Here is a 12,009-nt window from a genome sequence, read left to right as displayed (position 1 = left end):
TGCTTAAAACATGGTCTTTATTCAGTCTTTCACAAATAATTTATTGATTTAAAAGCTATTTTTAAGGGGATTCCCCTTAGCCTCCAATGTCTGTTCTTAAGTTTGTGTTTCCTGGACTACACCCAAGTAACAATCGTTATGGAAATTATTACAGCCGTGTCATTATGATTCCCAAGAAACAAGGGGAGGAGCAATGCTTCCGTGATCATAAAACAGCTCAGAAACAAAGAATTAGTTCTAACTGTACAGCACTTACTCCTCAGTTACTCCTCAGCTCCTCAGCAGGACGATAAGTATTCTGCAATTCAATTAACTTAGCCTGAGATCAGTTTCGATTTTATGTAACTCAGGGGAACAACATCACTGCCTCAGAGTGCTGAAAGTTTTTCTGTGTTCCACCAAGCTGCTCCAATTAAGGTTAATGGCACGGTTGTGTAACGATGCAGCAACAACAAGGCCCTTTTCAAACGCCGTCGCTGTTGTGTCTGGGCTTTGGCAGAACGCAGGCACCTCCCAGTGGAGCCAGTAGGCTATAAAGGTGCCTCAATGAGCCGGTCCCCAGGCGCAGCATAGTGCACATGGGTACCCTTGGGTGTTCTGGCAGCAGAGTTTTGTGGCAGAGCACCAAAGAAAATAGACAGACAACAGATGGCCTCTGTTGTCTTTCACCAAGCCACGAGGCTTCTGCTGGCTGTGGGGTAACAAAACCCACTGAGCTACCGAGACACAGAGAAGCCTGCAATTCAATCAGGTGGAAATGTGAGTCATATAGAGCTTGATATAGCCGTACTTCTTGTATCTGTATTCTTTTTTCCTCAGGATTTTAGAGCTTTATTGACAACATAAAGCAGTATTGGATTTTATTTAATGGTATGTCACTTACTGAATTCAAACAAAAAATCATGGGGATATTTCGTGAAGGTATAAAATCTACATAGGCAGTCTACATGAACAAACTTTAAAAAACTAATTATGCCTTTTTTTGTTTTTAGACTTTAATGAAGCACATTAAATATAATAGCTTTCAACACTAGATGGTGCTCACATTTAAGTTTCACATGATTTTCTGCACTTGGCAATTAAAAGGAGACACTGCATTGAAGCATTGTTAGAAGTTTAGAGTAGGAAAAGTATAACTGCTGTACCAATTTAATGTAATGACTGCTAAAAGTTCATTCTCAGCTAAAACTAGGCTTTTCCACATTATGTGCATTGTCTGTTCCTTCTGAAGAAAGATTAAAAATGAATTACATTTTATGTGATTATATAATATTAATAACAAATAAAAAATGTAATCAGCAGTATTCAAAGTTAAGGAATTAAAAAGGAAACCGAAAGTTAATATTTATTAAGCGTTTCAATTTAAAATGTTGAATGTTGCTAAATTTGAGTGGAGGATTCTTTCATCTTTTCTTATTAAAATTAAAAAATGTATCTAATGCAGATGGCCCCGCCCCTCCCTGAGCCTGGTTCTGCTGGAGGTTTCTTCCTGTTAAAAGGGAGTTTTTCCTTCCCACTGTCGCCAACGTGCTTGCTCATAGGGGGTCATATGATTGTTGGGTTTTTTTTTTGTCTGTATGTATTATTGTAGGGTCTACCTTACAATATAAAGCGCCTTGAGGCGACTGTTGTTGTGATTTGGTGCTATATAAATAAAATTGCACTGAATTGAATTAAATGCTAATAAACCGTGAGCTATCGTTTGGTTGCTTTCGTAGTAGAAACCATAATGGCATCATTCTCTCAATTAACTCTTCAGAAGCTATTTAGTATCAGCCAGGAAAGCACAAAAGCCTCCTATGCTTTGAAAAATGGCTCCATCCAGCAAATAATAGTGCATTAAACACTGGGGAGCCAGGAAGTCATGAGTGTGTCAGGACTCGCAAGCAGTTGCGGAAATAGGAAAGCATCATTCCAGCTAAGTGTTTGGAATATTTTTATGCAAGTTTTCTTGTATTTGACATGTCCCCCCTAAAATGTTTGTTTTTATCGAACATTGCCCCAATTATCTGGTCAGTAAACAGCATAATCAGAGCCTCGAGATGACAGAGTAAATTGGAAAGTGGTCTTGCATGCTGTCTTTGCCTTTCACACTCTTTCGTCAATACCCAATTATCCTCTCTGTTGCTTTTCCTACTGATAGCGCATGACTTAAAATAGGCTTCTTTTTTTGCAGGATTGTTTTCTAATTGCAACAATCCAGAGTGACTTGATGCATTGATCAACCATTAATGGCTCTAAACAGTGGATAGACGCACACATAAACACTTCACTTCTTGCAGGTGTGCTGCAAAAAGATTTTTCTTTGGCCCATTTGTCATTTTGCTCAAAGTGCCAGTGGACTCTTCCACCAGTCCTGACATCTGTGGCTGACTGTAGGTATCATTGGCTTTCATGTGTGCCTCAGCTCTAAATCTCATATAGTAATTATTAGAAAATACATCCTCGAGGGATGCCAAGCACAAATGAATTGGTTTTGCAAGGTCTGATGTCCGGGATAATTACTTTCATATTTGTGAAGGACACTGTGGGTTAGAGGTAATGTGATGCAATGATGTATGTTTTGCAAGAAAAACATGTCAGTTATCAGCATATCATCAATATAAATGTCCAGGTAGAAAGCAGCTTTTGCAGTACAGGGTGAATACGGTACTTTGTGCTTTAAAGCATTTTTCTGTCCCTCAGAAATCAGTTTTTCACAGAGTGACAAATGAGGGAGACATGAAATAACATTCTATTTTTGTCTCTGCAACCTTTAGTGGAGCAACTTGCGCTGCTAAATATCAACTGAGAATCACGAAGCAGTTTCAGTCCATGTGGGCTGACTTGTGGCCCCCAAAAGCTTTAAATCATCTGGCTCAATGAATCAGAGTCTTGACTGAGCCAAATTGCCTGACTGCGCCCTGTGGGAGAGATAATTGGGTGAAACAGGTTGTTTTTGTGCCTTGCTGAGGTACAAGAGAAGCAGCAGAAAGGAGAAAACAACACGGACTTCTCATTTTTTATAAAATCTCTGAAGCGTGCAGTGTCTAGTTTTTGTTCAGGATGAATTTAGTGGGGTTTTTTGTCTTTTCAAAAGATAGAAAACTGTAACGCCCTACAAGATTGGCGAGAAATACTTTTTTGGGGATGGTTTGCAAAGATAATATGTAGTATACATGTTAAAAAAACTGAAAGGAATGGATAGAAGGATGTGTACACTAGCTGTAAAGGGTGAATTGATTGGTGCGCAGCTTTGATTTTAAGGGAGAGCAAAATAACGTTTTCCCTCCTTACATCTGTATAATAATACTAATAATACTACTACGAATAATAATAATGGATTGCATTTATATAGTGCTTTTCGGGGCCTTCAAAGCGCTTTACAATTCCACTATTCATTCACACACTGGTGGAGGCAGCTACAGTTGTAGCCACAGCTGCCCTGGGGCAGACCGACAGAAGCGAGGCTGCCATATCGCGCCATCTGCCCCTCTGGCCATACTAGTAATAATAATAAGGAGAAGTAGAAGAATAGGGTAGGTTACAATTGTTTTTATGCATTGGTTGGCATGCTGGTAGCACGATTAGCACTGCTGCTAACCACTAACCAAGGAGGTCCAGAGTTTGAATACTCTTTGTTCCTCCAGCAGTTCTAAGTGGTAGGTGCGACTCTGTGTGTGAATAGTTGAGACCTGGAACTGAGAACCTAAGGTTTGATAAGAGGAAGAAAATAGATGGATGAAAGTATTAAAGCAGGAACATATTAGCACATTTTAAAAATTAAAGGTGGCACCTGGGTACAGTAGTTATGATAAGGAGTTGGAGAAGCACATCTTGGCTTATTATGGGGGTCTCGGTAAACAAGAGGGTGTAGAGAGGAATCAGCTGTGCACGACTACAGGAAAGGAGATGAGCGCTTAAATGAAATCTTGAAGGTGAAACAAGATTGAAAGTAGAATGAGAGATGGCTTCCCTTGATCTCTGATAAAAAAACAAAAACCCAAACAACCAGAATAAAAAGCCCAAATTCAAGGAAGTAGTTGTCTATTGCAATGAGACAGTGTATACAGGTGCCTGTGAAGTTCATTTTATGAGTGATAATGTGTCATTTAGGTACTGAATTTGCTTAATTTTTTGCATAATAGTTGCCACCTGATGTATGAGCATTGTATATTCATATATATTTATTGGTAATACAAGAGTATGTACATTTGAAATAGTAGTTTTTGGTATTAAAGTGAGAAGCAGTGAGTACAGCTGTGGAAGCTGTTTATATTACATTTCTTTTTTGGAGACCTCCTTTAATTTATATGTAGTGCACTGCTATCTAACTAGCAAGCTGCACTATGAATACGCACCATAGTTTGGTAAGTATTTAGTAGTATTCAAGTAATGGGCCCTTTTTGAGCTAATTATCAAACCTAGTAAGAAAAGAAGAGTCATACTACGACCCGGCCGATTATTTCTGCTGCGTTTTAAATTCACACCGCGCGATGAAAGAGTTGTAAACAGATCAAACAAAAGCACCAACTCACAAGTGCCCGCTGACAATCCGACACAATGAATGCGAGACAGCTCTGTGGAGTTGTGATGTAATTAGACTTGTTAATTGGAAAGGAGCCTTTCGCCACCTGCGGCAGGAAAAGTGTGAGGATTGTGGTCATCTCTGCAGAAATAGTCCTGCTAATTGTTTTGGTTTCCAGGCAGCCATGGCGGAGGAGGAATGTGACAATTTGAAGTTGCTCTCAAGTTACACCTAAAACTGCTAAAACCTGCCGGCATTAAGGGACATCGTGAGCAATTTGCTGGGTTTATTGTCACAGAAATGGCAATTTCATTCACATTACATCCAGATAAAAAGCCACTTGAACATCACTGCAAGAATGCCAGCCATTCAACCATCTACTAACTCCTGTGCTCACTGGCAATAAGCAACACCCTAACAGACGGGAGAAATGTTCGACATCAAAAAATCTGTTTTATACAAAGACAAGAGAAGAAATCCTTTGATACTCTCGAAGGGTGAGCAGCATAAATGTCATTATAATTTAACACAAGCCAAGTGCTTTCACCCAAAGGCCCCCCATTAACAGCATTTGCATTTCTGAAAACTTGGCATTGCTCCTGTAATGACTTGTCACAGGAGAGAATGGCCTCTCTAATATATATTTTGCTCAGCTTGATAATGTGCATTCCTATTTGAAGACGCTCTAAAGCATATTGAGTTCAGCATGCGAGCATGAGTTCAGTTTTTATAGATAGCTATGCTGAGAACCACAGCAGCCAATTAACCATTTGTAAATTCCTTGTTGGCCCAAGTTTCATTTGAAGAAAATTTTTTTCGGAGGCTGAACCTTGACTGTTTCATTTCCAGCCAGATATGGATTTCATAATGGATAAACACAGACAGACTGTCTGCTTCATTTCCTTCTAATAGGATAAACGTGCAGACTCTGCCCTATTCTGTAATTCTACTTAAAACAATATTGCCAACGTGAGTCTCCCTCACCGGGGTGGAGCCCGCATTATTTTCAAATCTGTCATGGCTGCTGAAGACAAAACACAACTTTGTACTTTTTTAAAAACTTGTTAAAACAAACATGTTATGTGAGTTTCTCCACGCTGAGAGAGCTTTAATTGAAGTCAAGTTAAATGAATGTAGAGTACATTGTTTATTGTTAAAAAAGAGTAAAAGTTTTGAAAAATGCACACACGAGCCACAGTTTCACCCACTGAATTTGATTACATTTCGCTAACATTTTTAGCGAAGCGTATCAGTCACATCTGCACACACACACAAATCTCTCAAGGCTTTGTTATATTTTCTAGTTGGATGGTTATTGAGAATAGTGCTTATAGGCAGTGTGTGTACATTTTTGTAGTGCGAATATACTGTGCGGTAGGAGGTATGAAAAATCTTTTCCTTTTTTTCCATTGAACTTTCTTCACAGCAAGTTTCTCCAAAGAAAGTCAGACATTTATTAAGAATCTTTTTTTCCCCCAGCTGTTAAAAACAGCACATTTGCAAACTAACTTGTTTTGTTGGGGGATTCATAGACTCACATTGACATTATGTGGACGTGACACAAGGTTCAGTGCCAGCCATCATCAAATACTGCACAGTTTTTGACAAGAATATATACACTGACCATAAAAAGAAATAAATAGTGGCACTGGGGCTGAAGTGCAAAGACTATACGCTGATATATAACCTAAAGTAAATAATAGATTTAGAAGCTGATCGATAAACTGCGGAAGTGAATGAAAGCATCGGTCAACAGTGGACTAACTCCCATAAAGTTTTTTCCCCTTCAATCTCTGACTAGAAACAAAAGTTGTTTGGAGGGCATGTCTTTGCTGAATTTCTATTCGCTTTCCATTCCTTTCACCTGCATTGTACCGAAAATAAATCTACAAACAAGATGAAATGATATGTAAACTCATGGAAGCAATTTGCTTATTTTTTTGTCCGCTTCCCCCTGAGCCCAATTACTGTTGTTTACAGGTTCCAGATTTATGCATGTAGTGGGTACAGTAAGGCATGAGTAACACAGTGCCCTGCAGAGCCCCGACACTCCAGCTAAGTAAATGGAGACTAACCTGTGAAAGGCAACAACATGACTACACAAAAGAAAACAATAAAAACGTTTCTTTATTTAAACATGTTTTGCACCTACAATTACTGCTGTTTTTTTTAATTCAAAATACATACTAGACTTGTAAAAAAAAAAATCATTCACTGAATGCATGCAAAAATGTTTTTAATGTCACTGAACACACACACACATACACACACACACAGAAAAAAAATCCATAATGACCTTCCAGCATATTATAATTCAAGTGGTACACCGCTGTACCTATTCTGGGTTCTGTTTTCCGGCATAAGAAAATCTAGCCTGAGGCTGGACAATTGGGCCAATCATTGGACCAGATCAGGTGAAAAGCACAAAGTGTCCTAACCAGAATCTTAAGCTGCTTTAGCTTTATTTATTTTTAGGCATATGAAGCATGTGAACATGCTGGTCTGGTGGGAGAGTCCTTGAAGAAGACAGCTGCAGACATATGTAATCGAGGTTATTGTGAGAAAAGAAGAAAAAACACGATTGGTATTCGCGGTGGTGGAATGTGATTTAGAACTTGTACTTAACTTACTGCGAGGAGAACTACGGCGCGAGATTGTTGCCTTTATTTCGCTAATGGAGTTGATTTCACCTTGAAGTATGACGGCTATGTCGAACTGAATGAATGCGAGCAGCTAGACTTGTAACAATATGACACTTTCTTATTATGAACTCGTGTAACATTTTTTTTCCTGTTTGTGTTAGCTTGTTTTCACTCGCTTTATGAACATATTTTTCTTCTTTCAGACAGGCAACTTTGTTATGTGCTTGCAACTGTGGATTTACAGCAAAGAAAGCTTGCACCCCTTGGCTCTGTTGCTGAATTTTGAAATTATATATTAGCAGAAGCATTGGCTTATGCAAGAGGAAGAATCAAAAGTCGTAGGTTTTATTTGCACTGTAACGCCTACCTGTAGACCTGCAGTTGCCACATACAGTTGACTTCTGCCCACAAACACACAAGTAACTGCAAACCTTCATGCAAAGTCACTTTGTGCATTCCTACGTTAGCTTGTGCAATATATATATATATATTAATCGTTCCCCTATCCATAATAATTGCTCCATACAAATGAAAAAATGAAATCTATTTGTTCAGATATGTTTTTTCACACGTTTTAACATTTAAATTAATTTGGACATAAACGTTTGTACAGATTCGCACTTTGAATGTATCGCCCACCTCCAGCGTATTCACCCAAAACGCCTTCACACATTCAGATGTAGTGATACACAGCCAAAGTACTCACGACCCCATTTTATTTCCATAAGAACAAAACCTCTCAAACCACAAAACACCATTAGGTTATGCTGGTGCCGTTAGTGCAGACACAGATACGCTACAATTTTGTTAATTATCAGGCAACAACGGCCCATTGTTCCTACTTCTTACAGATCTTGGACTGCAACTTTATCAAAGCTGGCATTAAATTCGCAGATGCACAGCACACTCCTTCCACCCCCATCTTTCTCCCTTGCTGAACTCTGAGTCATGTTAGCCCATCACCATTAAGTCGCTAAGAGCTTGCTCCATCATTGTACATCGTACCCAGTTTTCCCCTCTGGGAGACTCGTTCCACCCCAAAAAAACAAAGATCTCAGATAGGAAGCTTTATTTGCACAATGTAAGAAGTTCTGATTAATTCAAAGTACAACCTGCAGGCTCCGATTTGGCTCACTGGGCTCCACAACAAATTAGCACACACCATTGCACACCGTCTCACTCGCTGCCATAGCTGAAAGGCACAGCTGAAAGACTTCTGAAATTACTGCAAAATAGAATTTGACCCCTGATAAGGCCCACTATCTATTCTGCCAAGTGTGACATTTTGATGCAACGCAGGATGTCTCTGGAGTGTAGAGCACTCGAGTATTTCACCCAGGCATTTTGAGGAGTGCATACGCTTAAATTGTATTCCAGTGATCATGATATTTGTGCTCTGCCGAAAGTAAAAAAATTGTGTTAGTTTTTTAACGCCGTAGGATTTTACACACTACATGCAAGTCTGTTCTCTTGTCAGAGGTTACTGCGAAGCCATGATTTTGTTTTTGGTGGAAAGCAACTCACAACAACTCGGAGTGAAATATTGCCCTTTTTTGCCCCACGTCATTTTAATAAATATTTTTTCAAATGAATAGGTTTGCACACCCATGCAAGTGTTTTAATTACTCAGGCTGATTAGACCTAAGGTGGAAATTGGGTTGAGCTATGCTGGGAATAAGATGATGTCAACAAACTTAATCATTAAGTAAGAGTGATAACTGTGCTCCAGTAGGGGGTTACAGTAAATGATGCATTATTACTGATTAAATATCAAACACTATGATAAGTAGTTTGTAAATACTATGGATATGCTTTCCAACTGCTATATATAACACTCACTTTTGATTCATATAGCTGATAAACACTTGAAAAAACCCTATATTTTAATACTTTTCAGCTTCTTTTTTGTTGTTTTTCTTTTGCTACAAAACATCCAAAACTGGTAATATATAACAAATAATTACAAGACTCTGATACAAAATCATAAAGGAAAACATTTGTTGTGCTGTATTATAACCATAAACAGCCATAATTCTTATTTTAAGGGACATTATTCCAGCGTATAAGAGCCTGTAACAGCGGTTAGTGGTAGGAAGATTCAGTGGCGCTGACCCTGAAAACAAAGCAACTAAATTCAGCCATGTTTCCTTTCCATATCTGGGTTTTCCTGCTCCAGCATGTTAACTCTCCTGCATAGATACTCTTTATAAGATACTTTTAGGTCCTGTAAAGGGTGCAGGTGTTTTCACTTGGGGCTGATTAGACCCCTGCTCTAGCTGAAGATGAGTTACATCAGGAAAAAAATCAGATGTCACCAAACATCACACTGAACTGCCTTGATATGAAAATGATAGAGTTGTCAATCTAAGGAGACCGTACACGCCCATGTGGTCTTGAGAGGAGAACTAATCAAGCAAAGTAAGTGAAAGCATTTGTACAGTGCAGTCGAGGCAGGAAAGAGGAGCTTGGTGACAGCGAGCCAAAAAGACTGTAATGGATTCTGCGCCATGTGCCACTAACAGGGAGATAATCCATCAGGTAAGAACAAATAATCACGTTGGGCGACAAATTGAAAGTTTTAGAAGGCTGTAAAGATATGGCCAGAATTAAAAGGTTCTCAGTGGATAAGAAGGTTTCTGTCTGAGTTAATTGCCCCACAAGTAGCCGGTCCCCAGAAGGGGCCGAGATAAAGCTGAACTATCAAAACAAATAAATCTGCCGAATAGGAATTCATTTATCGTCCACACCTGTGTTTTTCCTGCCGCGGCGCATCAAAATGTCCTCAGTGAGAGGCCGGGGCTGTCTTTTCTTGACTTTCTGTAATTATTTCTTCCCACCTTTGCTTGATCGCGTGACATTGCTGATTGTGCTCATGGAAAAGTGGTTAGGGAAGCAAAAAGGACATTGATTTTAGGCAATTTGGATCAAGCTGGAGAGGGCCCTGTTGATTTTCATTCTAGCCATCTAATCAGGGGCTGATTTACAACCGGGACGCTAAGTGAATGTAATTACCAGCATTTAAGCACCAGGTAGGACGGGGAAAGCTACAGCGGTTTTGGGAAGGAAGAACAGCTTGCATTAGTGCACCTTTCATCTGTAATTTGGATTTATTTGGGAAGATTGTTTGGGAATATTTCAGCTGTAACCACCCAAACACTGTTTTTTTTTTTTTCTTTTCTTTTTTTAGTGAATAATACAATTATTACAGTTTGTTTTCTTGCTTATCTAAGTAATAGAAGAAGAATACGATTGAACCTTTGGAACTCCCTTCATGGCTGATAATGATCCAAGGAACCTCCTGCGAGGACAGCTCCACTGATGCTGGAGTGCAAGCACAGCTCTCTGCGGGTACGTGCGATGGCATACAGTGGCGGGTGGGAGGCGCTGTAGGGCTTGTGTGAGAGAAACAAAGTGAAAGGGGAGGAGCAGCATCGGGAGTAAAGTGGCCACACGGTGTGCCAGTCCGTCCAAGCAGTCGCTTACATCTCAGATCCGCCGCCGCGCAGAGAGCGCAGAAAGCCCGTCTGCCAAGTCCTGTCCACTCCACTTGGTGACGTGCAGAGCCGAGCGCAGGCAGGCCACTTACAGACCGGCCCACAGCCGCTGCCACTGCACTGTGCTGCTCCTTTTGCTGTAAAATGCAACAGCGGTCTTTGCGGGATAAAGACAGCATTCATACATAATCAGCGCCGGAGCGAAACAAGGACAAACGCCGGGGGACAGGAGCAGCGAGCGGCCGGTGGAGGTAAGCGCTCGGTCAGCGGAGGTGCGAAGAAACACCGCGCTGACTCTCGCCTTTGCTTCAATTTTTTCTTTTTTTACACGCTTTTGTGTTAAGGCAGGAGTTCACTCGTCCTATCATGAATGAATGAGGGGGATCATCAGTTTCACTGCCAGCCCTTAGCTGAGGACCATAGCCTACCAAATGGTGTGTACGGCGCTCACGTTGTGCGCAAGCGCTCCCGTTAAGAGGAGGGCGAATAAAACTAACTTCACGACTCAGATCGAGGTTTGGGAATTTAAAGGAGTGGTCTGCGTCAATGTCAAACAATTTAGGACTTACAGTTGGTCACTATAGCAACGCTATCAAATATACACACATATTACTGAATTATTTTGGTATGTATATATATATACACCAAAATAATTCAGGTGTAATCAGCTGGTCATGTTCTGACAAACTGCCTAGAAGCCTTTAATCATGTGCAAACGACCGGGCAGAAGAAATAAATTTCAATGTCACTTACCCCAGTTGTGCATCTTCTGAATTTACAGCTGCACAAATCCCACTACTGCACAGATTGTAACGGAAAGATTTATTGTGGCTCTGGAGTGGATTTGAGGAAAAATAAATAAATAAATAAAATCCTGTTATTATATTCCACAGATGCGTGTAAAGTTGTAGCCTGCACTAGGCAAGACTCATCCTTCAAACAGCTAAGCGTTGCTCATGACAAGTCCCATGTGTTGTTACAGTGCAGTGCTGTGAAGTGAAGTGGAGCACTGGCTGTGAAGGACACTGTGTTTTGCAGAAAGTTCCCGATGATCATCGAGTCCATGCTGTTTTACAAATGCACCTTCTGACCGGGCAGGAGATGTTGTCCCGTGCAAGTGTGAAGGCACTGTAGAGGCGAAAGCATGGATCGCAGAATTATCACATTTTGCCTGCAGTCCATATTTAGCATGATTTATTGTGAACTCTCACATCCAACAGCACACTTGTCGATCCTCCTGGATGGTCCCCCCGGTGCTGATCCCTGTTTACGAGCCTGACTTACTGTATATAAATAGATGTAGCCTATGGCCACCCAACATGACTGCGCGTGCGTTGCTATTCTGAAGATGCATCCAACATTTGTT

The 12,009-nt window shown here is 40.4% G+C and overlaps 1 protein-coding gene across 7 annotated transcripts in view; it reads left to right on the top strand.

Annotated features, from left to right (window-relative positions):
* LOC120724739 (kelch-like protein 29) overlaps positions 1-12,009 on the top strand; it is a 262,953-nt gene that overhangs the window by 3,450 nt on the left and 247,494 nt on the right. For 4 of the 7 annotated variants that reach the window (XM_040017097.1, XM_040017098.1, XM_040017094.1 and 1 more), the window contains exon 1: positions 9,744-10,894. The exons of 2 other annotated variants lie outside the window; for them this stretch is intronic. The gene's annotated coding sequence lies outside the window, so the exon portion shown is untranslated. Of the gene's footprint in view, positions 1-9,207; positions 9,688-9,743; positions 10,895-12,009 lie in introns of those variants that run through there. One more of the 7 variants, XM_040017101.1, reaches the window with a different exon arrangement.

This window comes from Simochromis diagramma, unplaced genomic scaffold, assembly GCF_900408965.1.
Source record: "Simochromis diagramma unplaced genomic scaffold, fSimDia1.1 OVJJ01000802.1, whole genome shotgun sequence".
Lineage (NCBI taxonomy): Eukaryota > Metazoa > Chordata > Actinopteri > Cichliformes > Cichlidae > Simochromis > Simochromis diagramma.
This window is presented reverse-complemented; position numbering and strand designations above follow the sequence as displayed.